The 20,057-nt window shown below is 46.2% G+C and overlaps 1 non-coding gene and 1 pseudogene across 1 annotated transcript; one reads left to right on the top strand and one right to left on the bottom strand.

Moving 5' to 3' along the window:
* Positions 1–1,755: 1,755 nt before the first annotated feature.
* On the top strand, positions 1,756–3,017 carry LOC102954739 (annotated as a pseudogene).
* A 4,553-nt stretch (positions 3,018–7,570) lies between these two features.
* On the bottom strand, positions 7,571–7,678 carry LOC122241631. Its single transcript, XR_006221872.1, has one exon. It is a non-coding gene; the product is annotated as a U6 spliceosomal RNA (small nuclear RNA).
* Positions 7,679–20,057: the final 12,379 nt, after the last annotated feature.

The following is a 20,057-nucleotide window of genomic DNA, read 5'->3' as shown; positions in this document are numbered from 1 at the left end:
GCTCCCTCGAAGAGGAAAGCCCAAACGGTCGGACAGCCACCTATGATCTGCCATTCCTGTGTTAGAGCACTTGCTAAAAAACTTACTTTGCAATGTGGAGGCCATGGACTCATTCTTCAGGGCAGAGAATGACTGATCACCACCCTCCTGTCTCTTTGGGATGCTTGACCAGTGAGAAGTGCACATGCCTGTAGCCATACTTATTGATTTCATAGGATCATAGTCACTCTGCAGGCCCCATACCCAGAGGCCCTGCTGTAGAGGTAGATTGATTATAGATTCGTGTTTGATGGTACTCCTTGGGGCTTACAATAAGGCTTCTTCCAACTCTCCAAAAATGTGCAAGAAGGGGAGAAAAGATTGCCCTCCAAGAGTGATCAAAAAGAGGCTTGTAAGAATAGCCAGTTAGGACTCCACCTGACCTATGTCTGACCACCACCCTCCCCCACAGAAAGAATGGCTTATATTTGTGTTAGGCTTCTGTGTGGACATGATTCCCATTCTCTCGGTATATACCTAGGAGTGAAATTGCTGGGTCAAATGGTAACTCTATGTTGAACTTCTTGAGGAACGACCAGACCATTTTCCAAAGTGGCTGCACCATTTTACATTACTACTAGCAATGTATGAGGGCTCCAATTTCTCCACATTCTTACCAACACTGTTTTTTCGGTCTTTTTGATTATAACAATTTTAGTGGGTGTGGGGTGGTATCTCACTGTGGTTTTGATGTGCATTTCCCTGGTAAACGATGTCGAGCATCTTTTCACATGTATTGGCCTTTGTATATCTCTTTGAAAAATATCTATTTGGATCCTTTGCCCATTTTTTAATTGGTGAGAGGCTATTTTCCCCCCTCCTGACACCAGATACATGGTATCTTTTCCAACTTCACTTCTTCAACTCTCCAGCGCCAACTGGGTGTCCAACAATTAATCCTATTCTAACACTGCCTGGAGTTAGCACCAGACTCCACAGGTTTAAGAGCTCAGTCCCACAAGAGTGCCTCCACTTCAGAAGCCACCTGCAAGTATTAGGTCCCCAGGTTACCTACACGTCTGTCCAACTTGGCTAAAAGTCAGGGGTTCCCACCCACCCCAGGTTCAATAATTTGCTAGGACAACTCATAAAGGTCAGAAAAACTCCAATGAGTCCTGAGCATAGACGCCTCGGTCCTCATGGAGTTGGGCTGTGCCACCCTCCTGACCTATGGATGCGTTGGCCTACTCAGAAGCTCTCCAAACCCTGTCATTTAGGGGTTCTCGTGGAGGTTTTATTATGTAGGCATGACGGTGCCATTGGTGATTATCACAATCCCTAGCCCCTCTCCCCTCCCTCGAGGTTGGGGGGTAGGGTTGAAAGTTCCAAGCTTCTAAACAAGGCTTGGACTTTCTGGAAACCAGTCCCTGTCCTAGATACCAAGAGGTGGGCCCCTCTTCCAGTTTCCTCCCTTGCTTCCCCCCTTCTCCCTCCTCCCTCTCTCACACACACCCCCCTTTGGGCCTCCTTTCTATGACTCCATTTTCTCTGCTGCCGCCAGGGGCCAGGGTCTCCTGCGGGGAGCCCAGCCGGTACCCCAGGTCTCCCTTCAGGGCTGGGGTGAACCTCCGGGAGAGCCAGGAGGGGAGAGATGGGAGAGGGTTGGGGCAGAGGGAGCAGCGAGCCCACCAAGTTTTGGGGGGGGGGCGGTAATCAGACGGGGGAGGGGGCAGTAATCAGGCAGGGGGAGGGGAGGAGCAGGGAGGAGGCCTCAGGGCCCCCCCACAACTATGGAAGAGCAGCTGCTGGGGCCTCCCCCTCCAGGTGGGGGCTGGGAGCGCCTGGGATTGGTGGGTGGGGAGCCTGGGGACCCTGATGAGCCTCCTAGTGGCAGAGACCCTGGTGCGGGGAGGGAGGGGGTCCCGGGAGGTCGATGGAAGCAAGACATCAGGGACTTTCTGCAGCAGATAATGACCATAACCGACCAGAGCCTGGACAAGGCCCAGGCCAAGAAACACGCCCTCACCTGCCACCACATGAAGCCTGCTCTTTAGTGTCCTGTGTGGAACCAAGGAGAAAACCGGCCTCGGCATTCGAAGCTCCCAGAGGAGCCGGTGGGCCCACATTGGATGCGCCCAGACAACCCGCTTCTGGCATGGGTGTGGCTGGGCCTGAGAAAGGAGGGGGCTCAGCAGCAGCAGTGTCCCCCTACAACTCCATCCAACACTTGGGCTATGGCAGCAAACCTGCTCAGATCTGCCACATCTGCCATTGGGAGCTGGAGAAACGTGAGCGGCGGGCATGAATCGAGTTCACAACCACGTCACAAACCTGCTGAGGGAACAGAGCCGCACTCGGCCTGTGGCACCCAAGGAGATGGAGCACGTGTCATCCATGGAAACTTCCGTGCCATCCAGATGCAACTCAGGCAGAGCACCTGTGAGGTTGTCATGGCCCCACGTTCCCGCTTCTTGGATGGATGGCAGAAGAAAAGGCTGCAACTTGAGCACACAGGCTACCGAGGTCTCAGTGAGTATTTCTACTGGCATCTGAGTAACCCAGAGCCTAGTGATGAGGCTGAGGAGGAGCTTGGCAAGAAGTGTGGAGGTGTCTCGGGTCTCCAACTGGTTTGGCAACAAGCGGATTCGGTATGAGAAAAATACTGGGAAGTTCCAAGAGGAGGCCAACACCTATGCTATCAAGACCTCCACATCAGTCTCCCAGGAGGTCCACAGCCACACCAGCTCCCAGATACCCCCTTCCTCTGCAGGCTCTGGTGACTCTTTCAATCTCTCAGGATCTGGAGACATGTTTCCGGGGATGCCTGGGCTCAACGGAGATTTCTACTCTGCTCCCCAGTGGAATCACTCCGGCACTCAGTGGGGTCAGGGGGCTACAGGGATAACCTTGGGGGAGGCCAGATGTACAGCCCTCAGCAAGTAAGGGCAAATGGTGGCTGGCAGGAGGCTGTAAGCCCATCCTCAGTGATGTCCCCAACAGGGGGACCAGGGAGCATTCACTCTGACACCTCCAACTGATCTTGCCCTCAGGGCCACAGGGGTGGGGGCTCACAAAACGACTTTTGAAGAGGACACCGGCATCCAGAGGACAAACCCCAGACACAGGAGAAGCACAAGACAGAGAAGGGAGAATGGGGTCATCCCTTCCCCAATCAGACTCTCTCAGTGCTGGGGGTGCTGTGCTGACTATGTGGCAGGGAGAATGGGCTCCCCTAAGGGGAGAGTGGGGTCTGTTGTCTCCTTTTTTCAAGTCTTTTTCTCTTTCTCTCACAAATACCCAGAATCCCATTGTTCAGATCCCTTTCCCTTCTTCCTGTCCCCCAACCACAAACCATATTCCATTTCTTTCTTTCTTTCTCTCTTTCTCTCTCTCTCTCTCTCTCTCTCTCTCTCTCTCTCTCTCTCTCTCCCCCACTCTCCCTCCCCAACCTTATCTGCCTATCTGCTCTGGGATCTGTGGAGAAGCCAGCCCTGCCTGACCAGAGATGCCAAAACTGCAGACACACCTTCTGGACAGAGGACATGGGCCACAAACCCCGTGTCTCCCCACCCCCTACCCCTCCAGATGGCTTTATTACCTCATATGCAGCTCATCTTAAACCAACAGAATCGCTCAGTGGACTAGGGGGAAAAAAAGATACCTAGAGGTGGATGAAGAGTCACCCCATTAGAACAAAAGAGGCTCCTGTCACACTTATCACTCAGGAAATCCCAAGGGTTTTAGGAGCTCTGTGCCAGGAACTAAAAACAAGGACCAAATATCTTTCGTGTTATACCACAATTAAGTTATTTGCCTTTTTGTTATCGAGTTATGAGTTCTGTACACAATCTAGATATCAGTTCCTTATCAGATGTATAATTTCTCCCATTCAGTAGGCTGTCTTTTAACTTTCTTGTTGGTGTCTTTAGCGCAAAAGATTCAATTTTGATGAAGTCCAATTTACCTGTTTTTTGTCTTAGTTTCTCACGCTTTTGGTATCATATCTAAGATGCCATTACCACATCCGAGGTGACAAGATTTATCCTTATTTTCTTCTAAGAATTTTATGGTTTTAGCCCTTATATTTAGGTCTAAGATTCATATGGGGCTAATCTATCTAATGTGAGACACATCCACAACTTCAATTTTTTTTGCAGGTGGATATCCAGTTGTCCCAGTGCTGTTTGTTAAAAACCCTATTCTGGGAGAACCCCTCTACTTGCTAGACGGGATGCGGCCTGATTCATGAATCACTTAATAAAGCCAATTAAGATCTTCAAAACAAACCAACGAACACGAACACACACACACACACACACACAGCGCCACACTATTCTTTCCCCCATGGACTGTCTTGGCACCCTTGTTAAAAATCAGTTTGACTACAAATGTGAGGTTTATTCCTGGACTCTGAAATCTATTCCATTGATCAATGTGTCTATCTTTGTGCCACTACCACATTGTCTTAATCACGTTTTTTTCTTTCTTTTTTAGTAAATGCTGAAATTATAAAGTCCTCCAAATTTCTTCTTTTTCAAGATATTTTTGGTGTTCTTGGCCTCTTGAGTTCCCTACGAATTTTAAGATCAGTTTGTCAATTTCTGCAAAGAAAACAGCTGGAATTCTGACATAGATCACATTGAGTCTATAGATCAATTTGGGGAGTATTACCAGTTTAATAATACTAAGCCTTTTGATTCATAAACAGGATGTCTTTCCATTTATTTGGGATTTTTAAATTTAACATTTTGCGGTTTTAAGACTGTAAGTTTTACACTTCCATTGTCAAAGTTATTCATTTCATTCCTTTTGGTGTTACTGCAAATGAAAATTTTTTTTTAATGTTTGTTTATTTTTGAGAGAGATAGAGAGACAGAGTGTGAGCAGGTGAGGGGAAAAGAGAGAGGGAGACACAGAATCCGAAGCAAGTTCCAGGTTCTGAGTTGTCAGCACAGAGCCTGACATGGGGCTCAGACTCACAAACTGTGAGATCGCGACCTGAGCTGAAGTCGGAGGCTTAACCAACTGAACCACCCAGGTGCCCCTGAAATTGTTTTCTTAATTTCATTTTTAGATTATGCATTATAAGTATATAGAAATTCAACTGATTTTTTATATTAATCTTGTATCCTGCAACCTTGTTGAATTTATTAGCTCTAATAATTCTTTTTAAAAAACACTGTATACTAAAATGACAGAAGTTAGGAACTCTTCCTCAAACCACTTCATTCCAAAAGTTCAGAGAACTAATTTCACATTAAAAAAAAAAAAAAAAAAAAAAAAAAAAAAGAGGAACACAAAGTATCAATGTAAAAGTCCCACCCAAAGTATCTGTAAGAAAAAAAAGATAAGCAGAACATCCATACAGACAGTAAGTGAAACTATACCAAATATTCCAAGTCAAGAAAAAAAACATTACAAAAGTCAGAGTTAGAAAAACTCAGAAGTGAGAGCACAGCACTTAGGATAGATTTAGAAATAAAAGAAACAATAATTTCAGATATGAAGTCTAAATTAGAAGAAATACAAGAGCAAATCAGATGATGCCTCATGAGACATAAAATGTGAAAAGTAGGAATTTTTTAAATCAAAAAAGAAAAGCACACATAAAGGAGTTCAAGAGAAAATGACAAATACTGGAAGTAAGCAAAGAAGTCCCTGAAAATGAAACTCATAACAAGGGAACATAATACTAAAAACAATAAAAATTAAATTAAAAATTAAAAATAAAGAGCATGGCAGAGATTTGATATTACATTGCATTAGTCAGGATCCACTTAGAAGAAAGAAACCACAAAGGGGGACACCTGGGTGGCTCGGTCGGTTGGGCGTCTGACTTCAGCTCAGGTCATGACCTCGTGGTTCGTGAGTTTGGGTCCTGAGTCGGGCTCTGTGCTGACAGCTCTGAGCCTGGAGCCTGATTCGGATTCTGCGTCTCCCTCTCTCTCTATGCTCCTCCCCTGCTCACACTCTGTCTCTCTCTCTCTCTCTCAAAAATGAATGAACATTAAAAAAAAATTAAAAAAGAAAGAAAAAAGAAATCACAAAGGACTCTGAGTAGGAAAAGTCTTATATAAAGGATTACTAACTGTAACAGGAGGCTGGAATAATGGAGGGATGACCAGTAAAGATTAAAAGGAACTTTAAAGAACACGGAAGCAGTAAAGCCTCTACACCTAGGGCTGAGACAGAGGAACCGAGAAAAGGGCCTCCTTCCCCAGGGTTGGTACCAAGACCCTGGTAGGAGACACAGCTGTGACTCACTGGATGGTGGCCTGAAACCAGCCAAGGGGATGCCAAGGGAAGCTTTCCAGGGGTGGCGCCCTGTAATGCTGACCACCAGGCTCTGCTGGAGCTAGCTCCGGGAGCTGCAAACACTGCATGAGCCTGGTGCAAGAGGCACCCTAGGGTCAAGAAGAGAAACCCCTTCCTCCTCCAGTGCCCCTACAGCGCCCTCTACTGACAAAGTTCAACACTGGGCCAACTCACAAAGGGGAACTAGCTTTCCGGTTTAGCTCCATTATTGCAGAGCGGACAGTGAAGATGGCTTTGGAAGCTGAGACACTATAGATTAATAACTGGTGCCTATATATTAAAAAAGAACACAATATGCCTGAGAAAACTGACTCAGAATGAGCAACACCAAGACATATTTTGGTAAATTTACTGGATATTAAGAGGTGGAGGGGATCCTTTAATCATGGAAGTGAAAAAGAACAAGTGACTCACAAAGGAAAGAAAATTAGATTATCATCAGACTTTTCAACAGCACTTCTTTGTATGAGAAAAAAAATGGTGTGACCTATCTAAGGCAAAAGTCTGAGCCAAGGATCTTATATTCAAGAAAAATGACCTTCAAGTATAAAAGGTACGAACTGTAATCAATGTACAAGAACTCAGGGAATATTGTTCCCATGAGCATTTCCTGAAGAATTTACTAGAGAACAAGCCTCAGACTGCCAAAATTACTAGCTATATCAGCAGAAGAACTAGCAGAGAGCATTAAATACATAATTACTTGTAGAACCAAAACTGTATGACATTTAAGAGAGGATATGGTATATGAAAGCTATACGCTCTATTGATGTAAATACAGAACAGCTAGGGGTGCCTGGGTGGCTCAGTTGTTTAAGTGACCCGACTCCCGATTTTGTCTCAGGTCATGATCCCAGGGTTGTAGGATCAAACGCATCAGGCTCCATGCTGAGCATGGAGCCTACTTGGGATCTCTCTCTCTCTGCCCCTTCCCCACTTGCACTCTCTTTCTCTCTCTCTCTCTCTCAGAATAAATAAATGAATATTGTATTTAAAAACACAGGGGGGTGCCGGGGTGGCTCAGTTGGTTAAGCGTCCGACTTCAGCTCAGGTCATGATCTCATAGTTTGTGAACTCAAGCCCCATGTTGGGTCTGTGCTGACAGCTCAGAACCTGGAACCTGCTTTGGATTCTATGTTTCCCTCTCTCTCTGTCCCTTCCACACTCGCACTCCCTCTCCCTCTCTCTCTCTCTCTCTCTCTCAAAAATAATCATTAAAAAAAATTTTTAATACAGAACAGCTATAAAAATTAGGGTGAGAACCTTTTTTTTTTTTTTTAATATGGAACGCTTCACAAATTTTGTATGTCACCCTTGCACAGGGGCCATGCTAATCTTCTCTGTATCATTCCAATTTTAGCATATGTGCTGCAAGAATGAGCACGAGAACTTTCAAACTCTTCTCAGTTATCATTCTGGTGGTAGCAGCATTAGTATTGATATTCCCTGTTGTGTGTGTAATGTAGCCTAAAACAAGTGAGTAATTATGAGCTATTTTAACTATCATCCCCCGTGTCCTAAAAATCAAGATTCTCAGTGTGGAAGAAAGAAGAGACAGCTGTAATTTTTTCAAAGATTAAATAAAAAAAAATCTATAGTCCTGAAACTTAATTGGAAAAACAGTATGAACTTATGACGTTTTCAATCTATCATTTTATCTCTATCGAATAGCTCTGTCCGTTGAAAAGGCCTGGAAACAATGACCAACTCATAGCAGCTAGTATCCCTGGAGTCCACACTGTGGACATGTGGACATTTTATGACTGTGGTCATAAAATGCCATTTCCCACTGAAAGTCAGAGCTGCATGCAGAAATGACTGACTGCAGGTCAGAAGAGGAAATACAAACGAAGTCTAGAACATCTTGACATAAACGACAGCACACACGCCATCACAGACAGGCTCATCGAGCCCAGGGTAGCGTCAAAAGAACACCGAAGCCAATTCACAAGGGTTCCCACTGGCCAAAGACAGGACAATTTGAGCTTCGAACATAGTACCAATGGCAACAAACTGAAACTCACCAGGTTTATTTAAATCCGTGAACTCATAATGATAATGAAAAAGTGAACTGGTCACCTCCAGAGGATAAGGAACCAGTTTATTATTTTGCAAACTGATAAACACAAGGAATAAAGGCATTTATCCTGCCTCTTCTACATGAGCTATACCACTGGGTAACCTCATGGTAGATGAAAGGAAGCATCTGTTTATAAAGAATTCCAGCAAATAAATGAAAAAGAAATGACGGAATTAAAATATCATCATTTTGTAGTGGTGGCAGCTGTGGTTCTTCTCATTACCTCATGTAAAACACTGGAACAGTCTCATCAACGTTGCCATCATCTGTTTAACATTCTCAAGGTATTTTCTCAAAGCCTATTTACTTATAAATTGTGTGGAATGACAAAATTAATAAGCAATAAAATGTGAATCATACCACAATGAAAACGATATATGCCACCATTTTGGACCCCCAGGGAATTAAGGATCTAGGGACTGAGCATCCATAGCTATGAACACCACCAAAGGAGAGACAGCCTGACATTATGTGGCCCCTGATGAAGGAACACATCACCACCTAGAGTCTTGCCAGAAGACAGAAGCTGAGTCTGATCGAGCTTCTCAATCCAGCTGACAATGCGTGCGGCACAGGCAAAGGGCAACGGAGCATGCTGAAATGTCCCATGCGTGGGCAGCAAACAAACCCCGCACTGTGGGAAATGCTACAGTCAGATGGCCTGGATTCAACAGACAAAATGAAAGGAAAAAGATGAGAGGGGACTCGAAACATGAAAAGGAGGTAAATAAAGATACATTTTTAAAAGTGGGCAAGACAGAGCCATCATTTCTAAAGATGCACACTTGGACGCTAAGACCATAAACATAAGGAAGTGATTACTACAGAAGCCAGGCAGTGGTTACTCCTGGCGGGGGGTATGACTGTGACTTGGACAGGGAACATGAAGGCGTTTCTGGGGTGGATGCAACATTCCACCTCTTGGGTTACAAAAGCATTTGGGGTGTTTGCCTTATACTTCGTGAAGCTCTTTGTTTTGTGTATTTTTCTGTATCTCTATTCCAAAAAAAAGTTGTAAGTACAAAGATTTAAAAAGGAATATTAAAAAACTGATGCACGTGTCACATAACACCATGGTACAAAATAGTGCGCTTTGAGAAATGTTGAGCTTTTCCATAAGCTCGGGTACTGAGAGGCACTAAAAGCCACCTTGCCACAGGAAAGTCCCTCTCAAAGATCTCTGTGCCCATCTGGACTGGGTGGACTTCACGGTGGGGGTAGGGAAGAGTAGAGCAGGAAAGTGACGTCCGTACCGGACAGCCTGAGCAACTGTCCAGTGAACGCAGTGTAGATGGGGTGGGGCAGGGAGGGAGGGCTCCCACCTAAATACATCCTAAGCCGTGCCTAGCAGATGCAGCTGAGACCCAAGACCCTGCCTCAACCACAGCATCTCCTAAGCGGCCCACCGGGCTCCTGCAGACCTGTACCAGGCCAGTGGGGACGGCCAGAGATGCCACCACCAGCTTAAAATCTTGAGGCACGTGGAGACCCGCAGAACAGGGACTCGGAGGCATGGACCTCTATTGTGGTAGAAACCTCCTAGGGTATCTGTCCAGCTGTCATCCCCGTTTATGCAAGAACTGCACCCCCATCCCAGTAGACATGCCTGAACTATATGATCCTGTCCTCCCCATCACAGCTGATTTGACCAGAGAGGAACGCCCCGTGCTGGAGGCAGTAGACCCCTGTGGTCTTACTGTCCAGCATTTATTTCCCCTCCCACTCGCAGCAGCCCCTCAATTCTTTTCAGACACCTCCTGTCTCCCATGTGGTCAGGGGATGGGATGATCTTATCTCTAGTTTAAGTTTAAATTAAACCAATAAAATATCCCTATATCCAAGTGTTCAAGGAGCAGTTAGGAGTCCAGGCACAAGCCAATCAGTGAATGTCATTCCCTTGGCCCTGTGATTGGTTGAGGGATAGGCACTGAAACTGGTCCAGTTAGAATGAACCTTACAACTCCTGTAGGAAATGATGAAATCCCCCCAGTCCCTCACTTCTGTGTCACATGCAGTGAGGATGAAAGGTCCAGGACTGCTGCAGCTTCTGTTGATCTTGAGGGAAGGTGCCTGAGAATAAAGCCAGAACTCAAAAGTATGCAGAGCCATGGACATTCCAGAGAAATGGAGCAAGATTTCTGATGGTACTTTGAGCCTCCGGGACCAGTTCAGTCATTCCTCTGGATTTTATTACATGAACCATTATTCCTCCCTTTCCTTTTTTTTTTTTTTTTTGAGAAAGAGAGCATGAGAGTGGGGGAGAGGGAGCATGGGGTAGAGAGAGAGAGAGGGAGACAGAATCTCAGACTCCACACTCAGCACAGAGCTCAACTTGGAGCTCGATCCCATGACCCTGGGGTCATAACCTGAGCTGAAATCAGGAGTTGGATGCTTGGGGCGCCTGGGTGGCTCAGTTAAGTATCCCACTTCGGCTCAGGTCATGATCTGGTGGTTCGTGAGTTCGAGCCCCGCGTCAGTCTCTTGCTGACAGCTCAGAGCCTGGAGCCTACTTCGGATTCTGTGTCTCCCTCTTTCTCTGCCCCTTGTCAGATGCTCAATGCCACCCACGCGCAAACTGGCCTGGTTTGCAACAGATTTTCTGCACTTTGTAATGGTGTGTATGTTAGGAATGTTATGGCTGAAAGTAACAGAAAATGCTACTGACATTTGACTTAAACAAATATAGGTATACTATTGCACAAAACAAGAAGTCCAAAAGATGGTGTCTAGGACTATTCATATAGCTCAGCAATGCCATGCACACACATGAATGCATGTAAAAGTCATGGCATCTGAATAAGGCCTGGATTGTACCAATATCACTTTCCTAGTTTAGATACTGTGCTAACGTTATGGGAGATGCCAGCACTGGGGGCAACTGGGTGAAAGGTACATGGGGTCTCTACTTTTTGCAACTACTTCTACAGCGGTATTTGTAATTATCTCAAAATTAAATGTTTTTCAAAAGAAGACATGTAAGTGCATAGACAATTCTGCATAAGATTTCAGGGCTTCCTATCTCCCGGAGGCTCATCTAGCTCCTGGAGCAGCATTCACAAGTCCCCTGCCCTTCATAATCCCACTTTCCACAATCGTCACCAGGCCATCCCTATTATGCTGTTTCAATTTCTCAGTGAGACTAAGAACAAGACAGCTCAAAGAGAGTGCCTGGCATACACGACAGTGTATTCAACCATGCGTGTGTGCATATACACACCCTTACTCTGGCAACAACCTGGGACTCACAGTGCCACAATGACAGGAAAAGTGCCTTCCGCCTAAGGGCTCCTGGATGTCTCCTACCAGACAGAATTCATCTACCACTCTGGGACCTACAGTCTTGGCCTTTAAAAGTCATCATCTTGTTCCAAACCCACCCATACACTTTCAGACAAATCATTCACTTTGGATAGGAAAGTAACCATCTTGTCTAAGTTCCCCCTGAACCCATTGACGCCAACACCCCAGGACCCAGGATCTGACTGTCAAAAATAACACTGTTAAGGTTCGGGTTTCAACACCATGTCTTCAGCACCCTGGTGCACTGCTGCACTCTGCTGGTGACTTCTAGGTAGTACTTAGAAATCCTAAAAAAGCAATGGCCCCAGTGGAGAAATGAAATAAGGGACAAGAACAAGAAAGTCACAAAAGAAGAAATGCAATGGGATAATCAGCATATAAAAAATATTTACCTTCACTGGTAATTAAAGAAATTCAAACTATAACGTCAAAAAGATACTATTCCCTCTTAATCAGATTGGCTATAATGGAAAACAATGGTAAGGTCTTGTGCTGTTCAGGGCTTGTGCCACGAGGCACACACAGAAAGTACTCAACACCAGCAGGGCACCCTCTGAAACCACCAGGGCTCGGGCACCCTGTGGTGAAGCTCTGGCTCACACAGCTGGACAGAAGTAAGTCAGCAAGGCCTTTTGGGGGAGTTTGGTTCTATGTACCAATGACCTTAAAAATTCCAACTACTCTCTCAAACATTTCACCTCTAGGAATTTCTCCTAAAAAGTCATCAGACAATTGAGTGAAGAAATTATAACCAGAGGAGCCAGTCTTCATATTGCCATGTTCTCAGACAAGATGCCCTCATTCTTCTCCCAGAAGTGAACCAGGCAACCATTTCAAATTTAAACACTGCTCACCCAACCACCCCCCCCCTCCCCCCCCCCCAACAAAACTAGAACCAAGCCTGTGGTTCCTTTGAAGCCGACCCCCAAGAGGCTGTTGCGTGAAACCTTTCCCCACACTCACAGTAATGGGGCCGGTTTTTACCTCTTTTACTCCTTTACTACCTCTGCACGAGAACAAAAGCTCTGTGAAGTCAGATGTATCCTCTGGTTCCTTCACAGCACTCAGAACGTGCCTGACACACTGTAGACAAACAATACTTGTCGAATGAATGAATCTACAGGCATCAGGCACGGTCTGGAAGCAAGAAGGTGAATAAAGGGGACTCGCTGCTCTTTAACAATGGCAAGTGCCACCCACCCTGGAATTGTGTTGAGTTTAGGGAATTCTTTTCTTTAACAGAGATCTAGGAAGGCAGTTCTACAGACCTGCTGAGAGCAGAGACCGCACCATTTTCTAGCTGTATGACCTCGGGTCGTGTCACCTCTCTGACCTTCAGTTTCATCATCTTAATAAAAAGATAATGATGCATGCTTCAAAAAGTTAATGTCAGAATTGAATTATGTGATCCATGCAAAGTGCCAAACCAAGTGCCCCGAACAGAAAAGTTATTCAATAAATGTTATTTGTTAGTAGTCTTCCTTACTGCTGAGAATTTGTATTTTTCCTTGAGAGATGCGGAGAGAACAGCCAAGAAGATCGAGGCCTCAGCACTGTACTCAGGTAGGCAAGGCCAAGTTCTCTGCAGAGGGGTGAAGAGAAAGAGGGGATCATTGAATGTCCAAGGAAGAGGTCCCCAAGGAGAGCATTACCACATGGATGAAGGCAGGCCAGGAGTTCCGTGGGTAGGAGGGAGCTGAGGCCCAAGGGAGCCAAAGCAGCATGGAGGAACTGACCCAGGCGGATATGAGACAACACCCCACCATCCCAAAATGCTAGGTGAAGGGGACAATCGTCAAAGACAAAGGGCTAGTATCTGTTACGTGCCTATAAAACTCTACATGAATAGGGAGATTTTTCACATAAATACTGTATGACCAATTGTCCAATGGCTATACAAATTGATGCATTTACATCATGGACAAAACTAGGGCCTAGCACTATTCTTGCTGATATCTCTTCCAATTAGCTAATGCTGAGTAACAAGCCACTCCCAAGCCAGAAGCCTAAACAATAGCAGCATTTACAGACAGTACTCGATACGTGATAATTCAACTTACGATTCTTTTGATTTTACGATGGCGCAAAAACAATACACTCTCGGTGGAAGCCATATTCCAAATTTTTGATTTGGATCTTTACCCACGGCTAGTGATGTGCACTGTGATCCTCTCATAATGCTGAGCGGCAGCAGAGAGCTGCAGGTCCCAGTCAGCCACCCAATCAGAAGAGCTAAGGGGCACCTGGGTGGCTCAGTTGGTTGGGTGACCAACTTCAGCTCAGGTCATGATCTCATGGTCTGTGGGTTCGAGCCCCTTATCAGACTCTGTGCTGACAGCTCCTCCCCACCCCTTGTGTTCAGTCTATCAAAAATAAACAAACGTTTAAAAAAAATTAAAAAAAAGAAGAGCCAACAACTGATATATACAACCATTATGTGTGTCATTTTCACTACAGTATTTAATGAATTACATGACATAGTCAACACTTTATTATAAAATAGGCTTTGTGTCAGATGACTTTGCCCAACTACAGTTAATGTGAGTGTTCTGAGCACGTTCAAGGTACACTAGGCTAAGCTATGATGTTTGGTAGGTTTTTTTTTTTTTTAATCTTTGTTTTTGAGAGAGACACAGAGTGTGAGCAGGGGAGGAACACAGAGAGAGGGAGACACAGAATCCGAAGCAGGCTCCAGGCTCCGAGCTGTCAGCACACAGCCCAATATGGGGCTCGAACTCACCGACTGTGAGATCATGACCTGAGCCAAAGTCGGATGTTTAACCGACTGAGCCACCCAGGCGCCCCGGTAGGTCAGGTGTTTTAAATGCGTTTTCAATTTCTATTTTCAACTTACAATGGGTTTATCAGGACATAACCTCAATGTAAGTCAAGACAGATCTGTACCGTATTTTCCTCACCAGTCTGCAATCTGAGGGCTCGGCAGGGAGAGCTGGTCTCCGCTCCAGTTTGACACCGGCCTCCAAAGTTAGGCACTGGAATTACCTGAAGACTTGCCCGTTCTTAGGTAGCACCTGTACCAGGCAGATGCCTTGGCGTCTCTCTCTCTCCCTTCTGCCCTCCCTCCTCCTGCCCCTGCCCCTAGGGGTGATCTCCCAGCAGGGCAGCATCAGCAAAGCCAAGGATTCCAAGGCACGCATCCCAAGAAAGAGGCAGGGGGAAGCTGTATTGCCTTTTCTCATCCAGCCTCAAAAGACACTCGGCCGTCACTTCTGCCACAGTCTATTCAACAGCAATGTGTCACTGAGATGGACCCATTTTCAAGAGGAGGAAAATCAGGCTCCACCTTTTGTGGGAGGAGTAGCAAAGACTTTGTAGACATACGTTAAAACCACCACAACATGGAAAGATGTTTACAATACATTAAGAGAAAAAAAATTACAGAAGAATAGGAACAGCCTGGGAGAGCAAGAGCCCCTTTGCCGTCTATGTACACCCAGTCCTGGGGCCTGAAGCTGACCTCCCCCAGCCTCCCAGAGGTACAGCCATGCCTTAATTTCAGGTGCCGTCTGAGTGTCAGGTCTGGATACATAAATCCCAGCTCTGCCACATGGGAACTCAGAGCTCTTTCCTCAGTAGTAAAACCAGAGTAAAACCAGAGTAGTAAAACCAGTAGCGCTCACCTTACAGTTCCTGTGAGGATCCAGCGAGCTACCCGTGAGGAGCGCTCACCTCAGCACCCAGAACACGGGCGCCAGCTGCCCCACCTGGACAAGCCTAGACTGACGCAGGCCCGTGCGCCGGGAGCCAAGATCCTGCTGAACGTCCTGGGGCAGCGACAGGATGCCATTCTACGTTCCACTAGCTCCCCGTGACAGCGCAGCGCGCCTCCGCCTTCCGGGGCTCCAGGTAACCACAGCAGCCGCCTCCACCCACACCTGCCCGAGACCGTGCCTCTGCCAGTTCCTGTGGCACAAGCACTGTGGGCTGGGGAAGGCCTCTCCCTAACTGAGCACCACGGAGGCATGAGAAGGGAGCACAGCCCCTGCTCTGAAGAAGCTCATGGTCTAGTTGGCGGGGGGAGGGGCAAATCAATCACAAAGGACTATAATGCAAGAAATAGGTGGGAACACCAAAAAAAGGAGTAGGGTACCAAATGGTGCAACTGGGGATTGCCCCTGGCAATGGGAGCTTTTGTGGACGAGCGTTTGCCAGGTGGAGAGGGGCAGGGGAGGGAGGAAACCCAGACAGAGCAAAGAGCACAAAGGTAAAGAGGTCCAACGGTGCAGACGGGCACGGCGCTTTCTGAGCCACAGAAGTTCAGGAAGACTGGAACATACGGGGGGAGGAGGGGAGGGACACGTGACAGGGTCTGGGCCCACAGCGTGAGGGGGCTTCTCAAGACCAGACAGAAACTTGGATTTTATGGAGGGGATGCCATGTAGTCTGCAACAGGGACTACTTACTTGAAAGATGACGAGGGAGGTGGCGAGAGGCTGCACTGATGGCAGGAGAAACTGCTGCCACAAACAGGGAAGGATGGAGAGGCTGAAATTTATGTTCTCCCCAAATCTGTGTTGAAGCCCTAACCCTAATGTGACTGTACTCGGGGATAGGCTTTAAAGAGGTAATTAAGGTGAAACGAAGTCATAAAAGTGGGGCCCTAATCCAATATGACTCGTGTCCTTATAAGAAGAGACAGAGACAACAGGGATATACATGCACAGAGAAAAGTCCACGTGAGGCCACACGAGGCCACAGTGAGAAGGGGCCCATCTGCAAGCTGAGGAGAGAAGCCTCAGGAGACGCCAAGTTTGCCAACACCTTGATCTTGGACTTCCAGCCTCCGGAACTGTGAGGGAATACATTTCTGTTCTTTTAGCCCCCAGTCTGTGGTATTCTGTTATGTCAGCCCTACAAAATAGTACACTTGGCAAATGGTAGGCACCATTTATGGCCTACCTGAGTACAGCTGGAAAACAGCACGTACAGATGCCCACTTGGCCGCTGACCACACAGGCTGGGAGAACGAGTGGAAGTAGATTGGGGTGTTAGGCAATAGACACGGAACCATGGGAATGAGTCACAGAACTTATGGAGAACGTACAGAAGTAAAATAAGAAGGTCACCATGGAACCCTAGCAAACGCCTACAACTAAAACCAAAGGAAGAGATGCCCCTGAAAAACATTTAGAACAGACAGGAAAACACAAGACAAATCTAGAGACAGGCCATGAACACTAAGAGAACACTTAAATAAGTGAGCTCAACAGTGTGAACTGTAACATAAAGATGAAGGCAGGTAAAGACTGAAGTGATCAGGGAGCTGGAGATCAATGGTCTCCTTGACAAGAAATTCATCAGCAGGTGGTTCGCAGTAGGCATCACGTGGCAAACAAATGTAGGTGTGAGGAAGGAAGTAGAGACAGGGTAGGCAACTCTCCAGCCTGACTGTCAAATAGAAAAAAGGTGGTGGCTGGGGACATCAGGTTCAGGGAGAGTCTCTGAAAGTATACAATTCCTCATCACACACAGCCATTAAGATGAAAGGCGACAGAGGCAGAAAACTCCAGGGACAAGAGAGGCGGATCGATACAGCACAGGTGGATGAATTACACTCACATGGAAGGAGGGTCATCCTTTCCACTGTGGTAAGAACAAAGGATGTAAGGCTGGAAGGTGGGGAGACCCTAGTGTTTTCTTTCCACTACAAAGCCGGAAAATACAGTCACCCGCTGAGAGTGACGGGTGATGGAATAAGCTGCTTCAAGAGGATGGTGAAACTCGAACAGCTGTAGGCCATGAGCGTGTGCTGCCTAAGGACAGATGTTGGGATGGCCCAACAGCTCTGAGGACTCAGTTACATTTAGAAACAATCGTGCAGTGGCACCACCTTGCAGTCGTGGGACTTCTCCAGCAGCAATAGGAGGTGCTACATGAGTTCTCAATCTCTTCAGATTTTCCTGTGTTTCTCTGCCCATGCTAAGATTTCTTCAGGGGCATCCCTCTCTTCCTTTAGTTTTTTTTTTTTGTTTTTTTTTTAACATTTTTAAAAGTTCTTAACTTATTATTTATTTTTGAGAAAGACAGCATATGTGAGCAGGGGCAGGGCAGAGAGACAGGGAGAATCTCAAGCAGGCTCCGTGCTGTCAGTGCAGAGACCAATGTGGGTAGGGCTCGAATTCATGGAAACTGTGAGATCATGACCTGAGCCAAAATCAAGAGCTGGACGCTTAAATGACTGAGCCACCTGGGAGCCTCTCTCTCTTCCTTTAGAGTCTAGCTGGGAGTGTTGCTAGGGTTCTGTGGTGACCTTCTTATTTACTTACATACCCTCTCCATAAGTCCTATGATTCACTCGATAGTCTGGGAAGGTAACTAGATGAATGCATAGTGGGGTCTGGCTAGGGAAAAGCAGTATAAAGACAGGCATAAATGACCCCAAGAAGAGTTAGGCTGCACCCTATCTTTCCTTTCCCCATCACTTACCTCCTTGTGGGTTTCAACCTTAACTAAGAATAGTTCTTATCCCTAAAAGACTCAACATTCCCTTTTGATAATAAAGTTACCACCCACCTTTACCGTCCTGAGGTCAAGTCATACACAATCTGCCTAACAAACATAAAGTTTAAAAGATCCTTTTTAAGGTCCTCAGGATAACGTAAAGGAAACACAAAGTGAAATTTCTAATAAAAAAATAGATTTCAATCTGTAAATCTCAAGCATAACTACAAGAAAAGACTTAATGAAGCAGTCAGATGCTCATAGCTGTATACAGGACCCCCAGGAAGATACCGGTATAATCACAGAATGACCAAAGTATGCTATACTCAAAATTCAAAATACATGAGTATGCGACAGTCCTTCAGGTCCAGTAAAAATCAATCAATTTTCAAAAAAATGTTTGAAATCTCAGGCTGTTAGAATACGACTCTAATTCTAACAACCAGAAGGTGGTTTGGTTTCCAGCAACCAGCACATCAGACAGAGAAGACAGCAAATACATCGTACATCACAAGCTGTTGATCACCTTAGTTCTTTGGTCATCACCCCATTTTCTAAGGCTGAGAAGCACAGGGTGAAAAAGAAATCTACCATCAGTGGTGGTCATCTCAGACTTACAACATATGAACAGCCTGTACTGGGGGCTTTGACCACCTCCCTACTGCTTCCCAAGTAGGAACCAGAATGTGTCTCGTTTGGACAGTAAAGACCAGAGGACTTCAGGAAGCAAACAGCTGAGGCTTAAAGAAGGTGGTTAGAGGCACTGCTGCCAAGCTGATCCCGCTTAATGCTGCAGCGTCTCCCGCCTAAGATGTTGCCCTGTTGATGACGACACTCCTTCTAACACCATACGTTAAAACCTTCTGGTGATTTCAGTCCGAAGCCCAAGCCATCACAGCATGGCAAGTGGGACACCCAACAGAGCAGTGAACATCCTAGCTCTTCCCACCATGCCTGAAGACCCACCACCATCCTCTCTGCGTCCTTGCAAAGTGGCTAAGTGGGTTTGGGAAGCAGAGGCTGTGGTGCGTGGGGTGTCACTTAAAACAAGATGAGCCCTCGGAGGAACAAGGAGGAAAAGGATGCCAAGGGTCTGTCTGGGGAGCGGACAAATTTTAGTACATGTGCTGTTGACACAGCACTGGGGGGCAGACGCTAAATCAGAATGTACCAGAGAGAAGATGGCGGGATGTACGACTCAGATCTAGGAGTCTGTCTGCCACTTACATCAGGGTACTTCGGGTCTCTGAGTCGCCACTTTCTCATATGGAAAGTGAGGATGACTGTGGTAATACCTACTTACTTACCCTTTACCGGCCGGAGGAGACTGAGTGGAAAGTATTCAATGGCTTATTGTACATGGAGACACTTTACAGAGCACTTGACAAATGTGTTCTAAGTGCTGCCGTTACCATCTTTAAGGAAGCAAACAGCAGACTTGTAAAGATGAACCTAGAGCTCCTTAGGGCCCTGGGGCAAACATTTCACACAAGTCAAGCCAGCTTCCTGGTCTACTTGCCAGGTGGGAAAGATAAGGATGAAAGACCACCTGCCAAGAGCAACATGCCTGTTTCAGGTATCGAAAGAGTATCTGTAAAAACCTAAGAGGCTGGAAGGTGTTTCTGAGAAACAGATAATGTTTCCAAAGATTTCCTCAAAATGTGTTCCACTAGCTATTACCAAGAATTTGGAGAGATCAGTGTGGGAATAGGTTTCCTCACTCAGGCCTCTTCTGAGACCTTAAAAATGAATTTCCAATGTGGATGTGGGATACAGGATGTGCCGTATTTATTTAATAACGGAACCCCTTTTCCACAGAGCATCTGTCAGGGGTTTCGTGGAACATACTTTGAGAATTAAACTCTCCAGTCGGGCACAAGGTTAGATGGGCACACAGACCAGCTGAAAAGGGAAACGAGAA

The sequence above is a fragment of the Panthera tigris genome, chromosome C1 (genome assembly GCF_018350195.1).
Source record: "Panthera tigris isolate Pti1 chromosome C1, P.tigris_Pti1_mat1.1, whole genome shotgun sequence".
Classification (NCBI taxonomy): domain Eukaryota; kingdom Metazoa; phylum Chordata; class Mammalia; order Carnivora; family Felidae; genus Panthera; species Panthera tigris.
Note: the sequence above shows the minus strand (reverse complement) of the source record. Positions and strands in the feature narration are given on the sequence as shown.